The following is a 14,412-nucleotide window of genomic DNA, read 5'->3' on the forward strand; positions in this document are numbered from 1 at the left end:
GCAAGCCGAGATAAACAAGGAATGTGGAATCCTTCCTCACTCAGCTCAAGCTGCTGTAAATTGTGCCCCCCTTGAAGCTATGTCAAACTGCCCCTAAAGAAAACTTCGTAGTTGTACTGTGTTGCTGACCCACAGCAACACTAACGACGAGGCACACTCTTGAAGGTCTGGGGAAAGCCGGAACCGCAACCGGACCCTCACTGCCAAAACTGGCTGCGTTTAAACCCTTCTCAGCTGCCCCTTTCCCCATTGGTCTTAGCTTTCCTCCCCGCTTCTCCAGCCCGCTCTCCGCCACCCTTCCTCCTGTTCCTCTCCCCGTAGGTCTGCATTGCTTTTGTGACCCTCTGCCGCTTTTCCGTTCTTGTCCCTGTTCGTAGGCCTTACTGCTTCTTTCCCCTCTGCCGCTTTTCCCGTTCTTGTCCCCGTTCGTAGGCCTCTCTGCTTCTTTCCCCTCTGCCGCTTTTCCCGTTCTTGTCCCGTATGTAGGCCTCTCTGCTTCTTTCCCCTCTGCCGCTTTTCCGTTCTTGTCCCTGTTCGTAGGCCTTACTGCTTCTTTCCCCTCTGCCGCTTTTCCCGTTCTTGTCCCCGTATGTAGGCCTTATTGCTTCTGTACCGCTTTTTTACGCCCCCTGCCGCTTTTCCCGTTCTTGTCCCTGTTCGTAGGCCTCTCTGCTTCTTTCCCCTCTGCCGCTTTTCCGTTCTTGTCCCTGTTCGTAGGCCTTACTGCTTCTTTCCCCTCTGCCGCTTTTCCGTTCTTGTCCCTGTTCGTAGGCCTCTCTGCTTCTTTCCCCTCTGCCGCTTTTCCCGTTCTTGTCCCCGTATGTAGGCCTCTCTGCTGCTTTCCCCTCTCCGCCGCTTTTCCGTTCTTGTCCCCGTACGTAGGCCTTATTGGTTCTGTACCGCTTTTTTACCCCCTCTGCCGCTTTTCTCTGCTCTTGTCCCCCCCTCTGCCGCTTTTCCCGTTCTTGTCCCCGTACGTAGGCCTCTCTGCTTCTTTCCCCTCTGCTGCTTTTCTCTGCTCTTGTCCCCGTTCATAGGCCTTACTGCTTCTTTCCCCTCTGCCGCTTTTCTCCGTTCTTGTCCCCGTTCGTAGGCCTCTCTGCTTCTTTCCCCTCTGCCGCTTTTCCAGTTCTTGTCCCCCCCTCTGCTGCTTTCCCCGTTCTTGTCCCCGTTCGTAGGCCTCTCTGCTGCGTTTCCTCCCCATACACGTTAACTTTTCCACCCGAAGATCTCAGCCCCTCTTCCCCCTCCGATGCCCTCTTCTTCCCGTTCTGTCCGTCGTTCTTCCCCCAGTCTTTCTCCTCGTTGTCCCCCTCCTTAGCTTTTTACTGGCTGCTTTTATACTGCTCTCCACCAATCACTTCTCCCCGTGGGTCCACTTGGCGCTACCTGACAGGCCAAGACATAATTGCAGCGAGGGCGTCAGCCTATCCCTGTGACTTCCTGTTTACCTGCTGGCGAGACCAACCCCGCCTCCTGGCCCTGGGCCAGCCGCCATCTTGTGACGGCCTCTCCCAGTCCCAGGAGCGGCTTCTGCACCCCGCTCCCCACAGTGCTGCTTAGTGCCGCACTCTGCGGTCGAGTGGACGCAGCACCATGACATAAAACGCCTGTGCCAGAGCTTGTGACTGCTTCTGTATAAATAAAGCGGACAGCTTTCATGCATTGTCCACAATGATCTTGGAATTGTAGTGGTCAGTTCTTCTTTCTACGCCTATTTCACACACTCTTCCTGAGCTCCGATCTCAGCTGGAGCTAGACTCCAGCAGCTCCACTCTGAACTCAAAGGAAATACCAAGCCAGATGCAGAGGAAGAACTAACTCCCTTCTGGGCAAGCAGCTGCCCAGTCAGGTTCTATTAGTCTGGCAGAACGATGGCCTCCATTCGAGGTCTAATTCGTATCCTGCTCAGCACGGTCATCCAAGCCACGGCCCTCCAGGACAGCCCTCCAGCTCTGTCTCAAAGAACAACCACGGGAAAAAGTGATGGGCCTGCAGCCAGGCTACCCGTGGAAATCACAGGACACCTGTGCTCCATTTAAACACAACCCCACAGCCGTATGCCTTTGGACCGTAACATTAGCTTCCTGGGAGTGTGGAAATAGAACTCAAGCCAGCTGGGTTAGTTTCAGAGCCCTACCTGAGCATCAGGCTAGAGAAGGGAAACCCTCGTGAGCACTGTGAGCCTCTGGGAGAGCAGCTGGGACAGCGCAGATGGAGGGGTTACTACATCACTGTAGATCAGCCGGTGACTTGGAGGACCTGGCATAGTTCTCTCTCTGGAACTCCACCAATAAACCACTTGTGCCACTGCCGCAGCTGGGTGCTCTGGCTTTGCTGGGGGAGGGTGCAGGAGGCAAGGCCTCCTAGCTCTGATCAGGGCAGATGTTGTGTGTGAAGCGAGGAGTGACAGCAGATCCACGAGAAACAACCCAGGGCGAAAAAAGTGGAGGAAGTACCCTTGTGATAGGCTTGTAAACTGGCTTTCCCAGGGACATAAATCTAACTGGCTCAATGGACTGGCACACATGGAGCACCTGTCTGGAAGACACTGAGCAGGTGTGTGTCCCTGAGGACGGCGGACTTGGGACGGCTGTCCTCGATACGGAGGACAGAGATCCAGAAGTGAGTCTGTCTCTGTCAGAGAGATCTGGAAAGGGCCTTCCAAGAACAGCAATAACATAGTGACATAGTGGAAGGAAAACCTAGGACACCAATCTGGGCTCGGCTGTTTCCCTTCGGATCACTCGGGCTGGGGGAGGGCAGAGTGGCGCTGCCCCCCAACCCGCGCATGCGGAGAAGCCAAGGCAAGGAAGGTTTCACATTTACAGGGCGGTTTATGCTGCTCTTCCCACATGGCTGCACTGCGAAGTTGGCAAGAATTCTTCGCTTCAGTTCACAGATGAAAACAGATTCTAAATGATTTCTCGAAAGCCGCCCCCGTTCTCAGTGCAGAGCAGCAATTACAGCCTGGAGCTGTGAGGCGACAGTCCCAGTTCTTCTGGCCAACCCCTAACACCTAGGGGCGTTAGTCTGTGTCCCCAACAGCACATTTGCAGAGAGAGTACTGGGGGCAATGCCTTCTCCCACTCCCACGCAGATCAGAGCAGCTGCAGTTTAATGGCGTTGAAAAGCAGGAGGCGTACAATTCATTGGAAAGTCACTGCACCCTGCCATGAGCCTGGTCAGTTGCTGCAAACTCCGGAAATGCGCATGCTCCGTACTCCACCTTTCCACTTAGCGAGAGGGACCAAGCAGTGGTAGAAGTTCCTCCTGGACCAATGTTTCAGGGCCCCGCCTGGTCAGCTCCGTGGATCTCGTCCAGATGATTCTAAGGCGCTCGGCAGACTCTGACTTAGAAACCAGCCACGCTCAGCCAGCTGCTGCAGCCCGGCCTGGTAAGCAATGCTCCAGGTCCCTGACTGCCTGGTCTCACTGCAGTGCCCGGTTAGGCCCAGGCATCAGCTGGTGTGGGAGCGAGGCCATGAGGTGTCAGCCTGGCAGCCTGTAGCCTGAGAGTGCTCTTCTCTCACAGATGCCTGCCTGTTCTCCACTGCTCTACTGGCCTTTCCAGGAACCCTGCATTACACCTGCTGCCTTCGGCTTCCCTGTAGCTGTTTAGAAACAGCCTCCCACACTCTCTGGGTTTCCGAGCTGGAAATATCCTGGTGTTCTGAGGGCTTCCTGGAGCTGTAAGGAATCAGAGCAAATCATTCCAGTTTCACTTTGTCTCTTTAGCCAGATCTGTTAAAAACTCTGCCGTAAACCTAGTGTTGTGGCAGAGCCAGGAATATAATCATCCCATATGGGTCTTGGTTCGAGTCCTGGCTGCTCCGTTTCCGATTCAGCTCCCTGCTGATGGCCTGGGGAAAGTGCTTAAGCCCCTGCCATCCCCATGGAAGAAGCTATTAGGTTGGGTCTGGCAAGGTCCTGGGTGTTATGGTCACTTGGGGAAATGAATTACTCTTTCTCTCCCTCCCTCTTTAACTTTGCCTTGCAAATAAATAGGGTCCAGAAGAATGGCTTACTTGGCCAGCCCTCCCTTGCAAAATGCCAGCATGCTATAGGGGCACCAGTTTGTGACCTGGATGCTCCATTTCCCATCCAGCTCCCTGTTTGTGGCCTGGGAAAGCAATGGAGGATGGCCCAAAACCTGAAACCCTGCAGGTGTGTGGGAGACCTGGAAGGCAGCTCCTGGCTCCTGGCTTCAGATCAACTTAGGTTTGGCAGTTGTGGCAATTTGGGGAGTGAACCAGTGGATGGAAGATCTTTCTGTCTCTTCTCTCTCTGTAAATCTGCTTTTCCAATATTATCAATAGATTTGCAAATAATTCTTTATTTTCTTTGATTTCATTTCATTTCATTTGAAAGACAGAGTTACAAGGGATGGGGTAAAACAAAGAAAACAATTTTTTTCTTCTGCTGATTGACTCTCCAAATGGCTGGAAAGTGCCGGGCTGGAACAGACCAAAGCCAGGAGCTTCTTCTGGCTCCTCCACATGGGTGCAAGAACTCAAGCACTTGGTCCATTCTACACTGTTTTTCCAAGTATACCAGCATGGAGTTGGATCAGAAGTGGAACAGGTGTGTCTCAAACCAGTGACCACATGGACACTGGTGTCACCAGGGGCAGCATTACCAGCTACACCACAGCGCTGGTCCCAGTAAATAATCTTTTTAAAGGCTTTCTGTTACAAAGATCTGAGGTCTGCCTCTGTGGAGCATCCTGAGCTCCAACACAGACACATAACGGGCACTGTGCTCCGTGCCCTGGCTCACACATTTCAAGAGCACTGTACTGGGTCCCACGCAACACCTTCCCCAGTCACCGCAGCAGGGGCAGCTAAGATTTGTGACTGGCTGCTTCATGGTCCAAGTCTACCATTAGGGCCAATCTTCTGGCCCAGGAGGCAGGATCATACAGGAAGAGCTTCATTTATGGGCTGAGGAAGAACTGTCCACTTGGAGACGAGGAAGAGAAGTCAGTTTGGAGCCCTTGCACTTAGTTTCCATCTTCAGAGGAAGTTGGGTAACTGCAGGTGGAGGGAATGGAAGTGATGATGAGCTCCGCTGACAGGCTCCATGCGGTGTAAAGTCGATTCACGTGAGGCGTCTAGAGTTGGGCTCCAGCCAAGGCCTGATGCTGGGTGGAAGGAGGCAGCCTGTGGTGCTCCCCGTTTACTCTGAGCCTGGAGGGAGCACGCATCCTCTAGATGATTACAAACTCCCGAGGGTGTGTTGCAGGAAACAACCCAGGGCTCAATCAAATATCCAGTGGTTTCTGTCACTTTGAGAAGTCCCTGCTGCATTAACTTGCTTATGAAATGGTAACTTTTTTTGTTTTTGCCTGACCACTGCTTCACTTTCCAAATGGCCACAACAACCAGAGCTGAGCCTATTTGAAGACAGATGCCAGGCACTTCTTCCTGGTCTCCCATTGTGGGTGCAGGGTCCTAAGCACTTGAGCCAATCCCTGCTGCTTTAAGTAGAGAGCCACATGAGAAGTGGAGCAGCTGGGACGTGAGCCAGTGCCCATATGGGATGCTGGCACCTCAGACAGAGAATTAACCTGTTGAGTCACAGTGTTGGTCCCAAAAGGGTAACTTCACCCCCGCCCCCACCCAGTGAATGACTGTGTGTAGAAGAGCAACACTTTTCACCACAATAGGACCCCATGATGTGGTAGCTTGCTGTTAGAATTCAGTTTGAAATACCTCATTAGGTTTGGACTCCACTGTGAGCCACCCCCTGCCCCGCAGCCCTGGTGGTCAGGAGCTGCGCTGGAGCCATCTGGAAGCCTCAAGTTAAGGGCTCTCAAGTTCTGTGGGTGATCGACACAGAATTTCGTTGGGTTTCTGTGCACTCTTCCCTCCTCTGCCTATGTTTGACTCATAGGGGAAGCCTACACATTTCTGTAAACCTCTGGTTCCCGCAATAAATCATGTTCTTCGGAGCATGATTCCTTTCCCTTGATCGATAGCGTTTCTCCTGCTTAATTTATTCTTGACCACTTTACAGTCCTCAACCAAGGTAGGAGCTTATCTTCTGCCCACAGAAACTGTTTGCCCTGCCTAGGGTTCAGCTGGCTTGGGGTTGGAGGCTTTCCCAGGGAACGAGACTTCCAGGGCTAAAGTGAGGACAATCCCAGGTGAACCAGTTGATCACCCTGGGTAATTAGCAACAGGTAAGGAGAATGGGGGAGGGGGCAGGAAAGACCTGGGAGATCACTTTTTAAATTTGAAATTTATTTATTTCTGTTAGAAAGGAAGATTTACAAAGAGAAGGAGAGACAGAAAGATCTTTCATCCGCTGGCTCACTCCCCAGGTGGCAGCAGCAGCTGGAGCTGAGCCCATCCAAACCCAGGAGCCAAGAGTTTCTTCCGGGTCTCCCACACGGGTGTGGGGCCCCAAGGTTCACGGCCCTCCTCCACTGCTTTCCCAGATCATAAGTAGGGAGCTGGATGGGAACTGGGGCAGCTGGGATATGAACTGGCACCCATATGAGATCCCAGCACTTGAAGGGGGAGGATTAACCAATCAGACCATTGTGTCAGCCCAAGTTGAATTCTATGACTTTCCTTCCCATTTTAACAACTTGCCTTCCTGCATATAATTTTACCAAGGATATTGGAATTCATCCCTTCTTCAGGTTAATTATTCTTGCAACCTTGCGTGACCGCCCACTTTTCACCCTGGCGTAAATACACTCTCAGTTCCCACGCTTTGCCTACCTGTTTTCATGGCATCACAGTGAACACTTTGAACCCTCTTCTACACCGGCGTAGAGCTGTAACAGGATAGCATATAACCTGCGAAAGAAAGTCTGAAAGGAATACCCATCTCCAAAGCAGGATACATGTGTGTCTGAGAACCCGGAACAAGATCCACGTGCCAGGCAGTGAGGACAGTGATCCAGGGGCCCACGGAGCAGTGGAGTTAGAAGTGGTTAGGAGCAGCTCTGACCTTCAACAGGTGACAGCTCGTGGCAGGAGGCTGGCACACCTGCTACTGACCACTGCCTGAGGGCAATCCGGAGCCTGCAGAGTAACACTGTGGCTCACCCCTGGAGGGCAGTGCGCTTAGAGCAAGCAGAGGGGACCTCCTGCACAGGACGATCCTGGAAACCCAGCTTTAAAATCCAGGATGAAGGAATTTTACACCAAGGCAGAAAGCTAGCCAGTCATTGAATTATGTGGGTTTTTTTTTTTTCAGAAAGAAAAAAATATGTATTTTTAAAACACCAAAAATCACTTCAAAATTCATACTCTAGAATTCTTACAGAAATAAATTGCACCCATACAAAGAATATATATCTCCAATATATCATGCTACCAAAACAGGCATCAATGATTCAATGTAGATGGATCTAAAATAAAGGAATTATGAAGAAGAAAAAATAGCCAATGGCAGAGGATGAGGGCACACGACAGGGTAGATTCAAGACTAAACATAGCTGAAGAAAGAATTAACAGACTGCAAAAAAGAAATACCTCCAGAAAGCGACATTACAAAAAGGTTATTCAAATAAGGCACACTGTGTGTGTGTGTGTGTGTGTGTGTGTGTTAAATGCTGAGACGGTTACAGGGGAACGTGGTCAGGAAGGGTTTGTCAAAGGAGACAAGTGAGCAGCAACCCTCCTAGGAACACATTCATGTGAGTGTAAACATAGATTGGTCTGGACTGGTGACATGGTGTAGCAGACTAACCCTCCATCTGCAGCACCACATCCTACATGGGCACTGTTTCAAGGCCTCACTGCTCCACTTCAAATCCAGCTCCCTGCTATGGTCTGGAAGAGCAGGGATAAGGGAGGAGCTATTGAGCTTATCAACAGAATACATCAAGTGTTTCTATACTTTTGTTTGGAACTCTTTTTGTTTTGTATATTCTACCAAGTGTTCTCACACACATGCTGTCCATTCAGCTGTTCTCATACAAATGATGTCCAGTTATACAAAAGGTATCCATCCAGTTGTTCTCATACAGATGTTATCCAATCAATTGCAATCCTGTGTTCACTGACCTTCTAGGGTCACAATGTCCTTCCTATAGGAGAATAGGAAGAAACTTCTGGCTCCCGGCTTTGGATCAGTTCAGCTTAGACCATTGCAGCCTCTGGGGGAGTGAACCAATGGATGGATGATCTCTCTGTCTCTTCTTTCTCCATAACTCTGACTTTCCAAGTAAAAATAAATCTTTTAAAAAATACAGATTGGGGGCCTGGTGCAATAGCTTAGTGTCTTAGTGTCTTAGTGTACCAATATCCCATATGGGCGCCAATTCTAATCCCAGCAGCCCCACTTCCCATCCAGCTCCCTGCTTGTGGCCTGGGAAAGCAGTCGAGGATGGCCCAAAGCCTTGGGACCCTGCACCTGCATGGGGGACCTGGAAGAACTTCCTGGCTTCTAGCTTTGGATCAGCTCAGCTCTGGCTGTTGTGGTGTCAATCGGGGAGTGAATCATTAGACGGAAGATCTTCTCTGTCTCTCCTCCTCTCGATATATCTGACTTTGCAATAAAAGTAAATATTTTTTTAAAAAGAAAAAAATTAATATAGGTTAATCTAAGCAGTTCTTGATGCACAATATTTATAATACCTGTTTTCTAAATTGTTATGAGGAATAAGTTAAAATAAAAGCACAAGGTCAAAGCCTACCATACAATGAATGCATTTTTAGAGGCTCTACTTCAAACTGATGATTCGGAGCAAAATTTGTTGACTGTACAATAGAAGCAAATGTAAAGGCACAGTTTGGTTATGTAGCCTGTTAGTCCATGGGAAAGTTAACGACCATTTCAATCACATCAAGGACACCTGGATAGCTCTGTCACATGGTGGAACACTCTGGGCCACCTCTGTGGGAGCCTGGCATCACGCCACGGGCCTGCCATCGGCTGGCAGTCTCTGGTCTAATAGCGACGACTTAGCCACATGGGACAAAGCGGTTATAACGTTGTCAGTTGCCCATATGCCCGTTTTCTGCTTCTGTTTCTCTCACTAGAGAACAAACTCTTTTTTTCCCATTAACATTACCAACAAGCTGGTCAGGTGCAAAAAAGAGATGACCTTTTGATAGACCCAGACAGGCTGGCAGGGGGCTGTGCTGCAAATCCCCGGATCCCAGGCAGGCAGCTCTCTGCACGTCTCCTCAGGATGGCTTGTCAGTGGCATCAAACGCCCGCCTGGCAGAGGTCACGAGAGGCTGGGGACAAAGCCACCCCCTCTCTGAGCATGGACCCTTTTCAACTCAACAGCTCTTCATAAACAGAAGAAAGTAAGGCTGGGCGAACAGCAACAGAATGTCCCACTGGACAGACAGCAGCTTCTTGGGATGTGGGAATTCCAGGCTACTGGATTGCGTTCAAAGAAAATACCCCCAGAGCGACAAAGAGCAAGTCCTGGGGGGCTCAGCAACAAGCCAAGTGGGAGAGGGGCCGTTCTGGCCTGCCTGCATGGGGGCTGGGCATCCTGGAAACTGGGTTAGGAGGCGCTGGCAGTCAAGGTCATCCAGCTTTGTCTCTCCCGTGAGCCTGGCAGATAAGGGCAGCTGTGATGCACCAGGAAGGCTGTGGGGAGGCCAGGAGCTGGTGTTTGTTTTTCTAACCAGAAGGAAGCACGCACGCTCTCCCGCCCTGGGTCCTGGGTCCGGAAAAAGCTGTTAAGCAGAAAGGAGGAACGAAGCGGCAGGACATCCTTCTGCTGCAGGAGGGAGAGGCAGGCTGCCGGCTCCTCTTTCCTTCCCTGGATCTGCAGACAGCCCCTGGCTTCAGGCCAAGGCAGTTTCACTCTAGCAAATCAGGAGACAATGCAAATAAATATCACCTTCAGTGACTCTGTTTCTCCCACGCTCTCTGCAAAGTAGGACTGATTTAAAAGAAAACAAAGAATTGAGCATTTCCCTGGGGCTCACTCAGAGATGATGCTCATCCCTGAAATGGGGAGAAATAACTGGAATCATAGGGAAAAACAAAAAGAACACTACATCTCCTGTATTCCTTGGGGAAGATCTCCTCCAACATCTTAAAGGAGAAGGGGGCGGACCTGGAGTGGTGGGCTAATGGCATATGAAGTTCTTGCTTCATATGTGTCGGGATCACATATGGGCGCCACTTAATATCTCACTGCTCCACTGCCCATCCAGCTTCCTGCTTGTGGCCTGGGAAGACAGTCAAGGACGGCCCAAAGCCTTGGGACCCTGTACCTGCATGGGAGACCTGGAAGAGGCTCCTGGCTCCTGGCTTCAGATTGGCTCAGCACGGGTAGTTGTGACCACTGGGGGAGCGAACCAACACACAGAAGATCTTTCTGTCTTTCCTTCTCTTTGTAAATACGCCTTTCCAATAAAAATAAAACAAATCTTTTTTTTAAAAAAGAGAGAGGAGCAGAAGAATGGGGAAAACTCCACTTATGTTCTGAAAACTTAAAAAAAAAAGAAGAAAAACACACACACACAAAGAACCCCTTCCCCCCCCAAAAAAACCTGAAAACTAATCTAAAAGCCCAAGTGCTTCGGATGGTAGAGAGGAAACACTCACAGCAAAATGAGGGCGTGACGTAAGCAGAGGTTTTCTTCACGCATGCACGGACAGCTTCTCACTTTATTAGTGCTTCTCCCACACAGGTGCAACTTCAAACACAGTCTTGATAGAATTCCAGTCTCTGGGCTTGGCAGGTAGGAGAGACATTAAACTGACTTGTAACTGAGAGTGGCACATTGTTGAGTTATCAGGGTTCGTCAGGTGGCGCCCCTGCATTGTGAGGGCCGATTAAACGGAGGCAAGGCACTCTGATGGCAGGCCAGTGCTGGAGGCCTGTCAGTTTGTGGGCACCCCTTCCCCAAGCCCTGTAAGAAGTTTGCCTACCCACAGGGACTGCCAGAGAGTGTTTGTATAATAAAGGGAGGTGTTGCTTTACAGTTAAATTTTTTCTTAACTTGGCACCCCATCCTGAATAGAAATACTGTATTGGCTATGTTGTGTGATCTGTGTCTTGATCCATCTGTGCCCGGAACACCAGCCTCCCTTGGTTTGAGCCCCCATTGTGGTAAGGTAGGCAGCTAGTTCAGGGTCAAGAGCTGGAAACCCACTCCCCCACCACCACCTAAGTGTCCCTTCCTGCCCACCTGTGACGCTCACCTATCATCACCTGGAACCTGAGAAGAGCTGATAATGCATCCTTGTGTAACCACTCCCCTCACAAGCCCCCATGAAGGCCCATGAGAGAGGGGCTCTCTCTTGGTCATGTGCCTCCATTGCTCTGGCGTTCTCGACTCTTGGACAGGGATCCCTGAGCATGGCCCTGTGTGTCTGTTCCTCACCCTCTCTTCACTGCTGGGGCGGGACAGTGAAGATGTTAATGCTAAGATGCTTTGTATTTCTAATGTGTGTACTGTTGGGAGTTCCAGGAGAGGTGAGGCCTGGTAGTAGTGGAATGTGGGCAGAGAAGCCAGGGAAAGATGAATGTCTGCAGCTTTGTAAGTGTGTCCAGGTTGCTGGTTGCATGTCTCTTAGGATAACTTATGATGTTGGGGAAGCGGGGACATAGGTCTTCAGCTTAACGGATGGACTTGAGGCTAATGACCGTTTGTTCCTCTTGGGGTTTCGATGCAGACTGGATTGCCATATGGACTTGTGATTTGCTATTTCCAGTGGGCCTGTTATCACCAAGCTCGGTTGGTAAAGACTCCTTACTAAACCTTAGACATGTCTGGCGTGATCTCGCTCGCATCCTGTAACAGCAGGAGTAAACAGCCCAACTCACCTACTGAATTTAGCTGAGGACGTATGCTGGCAGAACTAACGCTGTGACAGTTGACGGGCCAGCCACTGAATAGTGCCTCCTGCACGAGATTCCAAGGAAGCATCCCACTGCCTGCATCCCTGGGAGCTGGGCACTGAGCTCAGCAGGTGCGCACTTGTCAGACCTCAGCGACTCTCCTGCTGCTTCCACCAGGGCAGATTGCTGTGGACCAAAGCAGCATGCGCAGCATATGACTTCTTCCGGTGAATGACGAATGGTTCCTTCTGTTCATGTCTGCTCGGCTAATCGATTGTGTCCAAGACTGTTATGCTAATTGTATAGGTGCAGGGAGCTCGTGATGGCCATTGCTGTCATGGGAGTTCCTGAAAGTGCAGCCCAGAGAGTCAACGGAAACAGACGCACAATTAGAGAGATTATGAAAATCCTTTCCCGGGCGTACACCACACAGTGTAGGTACAGGGCAGACAAGGTAAGTGAGAACAGGTGGCATTCGAGTCTTCAGGCATCACAGTGTAAGGGAGGACGGTGGTAAGCTGGCCCCTTGGGAGGCTCTGCCTCAGCACCAGCCTCATACCGGAACAAGACCCAGTGTGCTCAGAAACCTGGGCTTAGTTAAGAATCCTGATGTTTAGTTATCTTGCTTTTATGACAGTCCTAGTTCAGAGACTTGATCCCTAAGTGACTTCAATCTTTTTCCAGTTTGCCTAAAACGATGGAGTGGGGCTGGGAGCGGGTGATGGACATGTGGTGGTGCTGTGGGTGGTGTACTTCGATACAGCAACAACAGCAAAAAAAGCAAATGTTTTCTCTATTCTTACCAACCGACACAGAAGACTTGGGACCCTCGCCTGGGGGAGAGGAGTCCCCACCTCCCACACGCCCCTTGACCTCACTGCACATGCCAGTCCCACTCCCCAGCCCAGCTCACTCCAAGTCCGCACCCGCTCTGCTTCCGGCTTCACCAGAGTTCATCACAGCCTGTGCCCTCCTGCTCCTGTATACCCTGCTTCCGGGGCCGTGCTCTCCCTCAGCCACCTCCACCTCCTCCATAGACAGCAAGTACACGGCACGCTTAGATGACCCGGGCATGTGTGTCTCGTGTTGGAGTGCCCAGGTTCATGTCCAGGCTCCGCTTCAGATCCTGTTTCCTGCTCCTCTGCATCCTGGAAGGCAGCAGGTGAAGGCTCAGCTGTTCCGGTTCCTGCCGCCTGCATGGCAGACTCGGATGGGGTCCTTGGCGCCTGGCTTTGGCCTGACTCAGCCCTGGCTGTTATAGAAATTTGGAAAGTGAACCAGTGACTGAGAGATCTCCTTGTCTTTGTTTCCTTTGCCTTTCAAATAAATCAATCAGAATTTAAAAAGAGGTCAGGGAACTCCAGCCCTCAGGAGCCAGGGGCCTGGCTTCTAGTTTGGGAGCTCAGATAAAGTACCAAGGCTTTCCCGGTCTCCACAGCTCACTGAAATGAGGCAGCGGATGGGAAGTCCTCAGCAGCCACAAGAACCTGAAAGCTGGCCCGAAGCATGGGCTTGGACCTGCCTGGGCCGGGAGTCCAGACCGACTGCACTAAGCCCCTGGCTGGGGACCTCTCCGGAGCCACCGCCTCCCTAGATGTCAGCTGGCACACTTCAGGGCCCAGCCCTGCGAGGAGCCACGTTGCTGCTCACTGAGTGGCTCTCACCAGCGCTCAGCCCTGTCTGAGTGTAGACTCAGAGTCTCCGTGGGAATGAGGCCTTCAATGCCTTGTTGGCTGTTGGCCAGAAGCCCTGCCTGGCTGATGGGGTCTCCCCAAAAGGCATCCTCATCGGAGTAAGGGAGACTTTAGTCTCCAGTTCTGGCAAATAAATCAAAGCTGAACAAATGGAAAATCAGCTCTCCCTGGAGTTGTGGCAGATGAGAGGTGATGGGAGCCCACGGTCCTGCAGAGTGAAGACAAGCGGTGGGTGTGAGGGTCACCAACCCCCTTGGGAAGGAAGTCTGAACCCTGCTGCAAGGATGGTTGCAGATGTGTAGGGAAACTTTTAGCTGCAGGGCAGTCTCCCACACTTTCATGAGACTTACCTCTAGGACCTCGGCCAGTTTCTCAGAATGCGTATCAGAAAATTTCGTCCTGCTGCCAGCAGAGTAGGGGTAAGGTGCGGGGAGATCATTTTTTTTTTTTATTATTACATTGCATTATGTGACACAGTTTTATAGGCACTGGGATTGCCCCCCACCCCTCCCTAAACCCTCCCCCCATGGTGGATTCCTCCACCTTGCTGCGTTACCACAGTTCAAATTCAGTTGAGGTTCTTTCATTGCAAGCATATACCAAGCATTAAGTCCAGCATCTTACTGTCCGGATAAGTTCGACGGCTTCTTGGGGAGACCATCTCTGATCTGAAGGTAGAGCCAGCAGAGTATCATCCCAATCAATTAAAAGCCCCAACATAACATCAGTAACAATTTATAACGTTATGGAATTAATTGACATAGTATTGAGTAACCAATGTGTTAAAAGAAGAAGAAAAAAAAAATGCAAGTTCTTAACTACATCCTGTGTCTTCTTCATTGACATTTCAATTTTAGTTTATATACAACCGAGTTCTATACACCTTAAAAAGTTATAGATTATTATTCAGCTGTCTCGTGTCTATTTTCATTATAATATTTA

Source organism: Ochotona princeps, chromosome 2 (assembly GCF_030435755.1).
Source record: "Ochotona princeps isolate mOchPri1 chromosome 2, mOchPri1.hap1, whole genome shotgun sequence".
NCBI lineage: Eukaryota > Metazoa > Chordata > Mammalia > Lagomorpha > Ochotonidae > Ochotona > Ochotona princeps.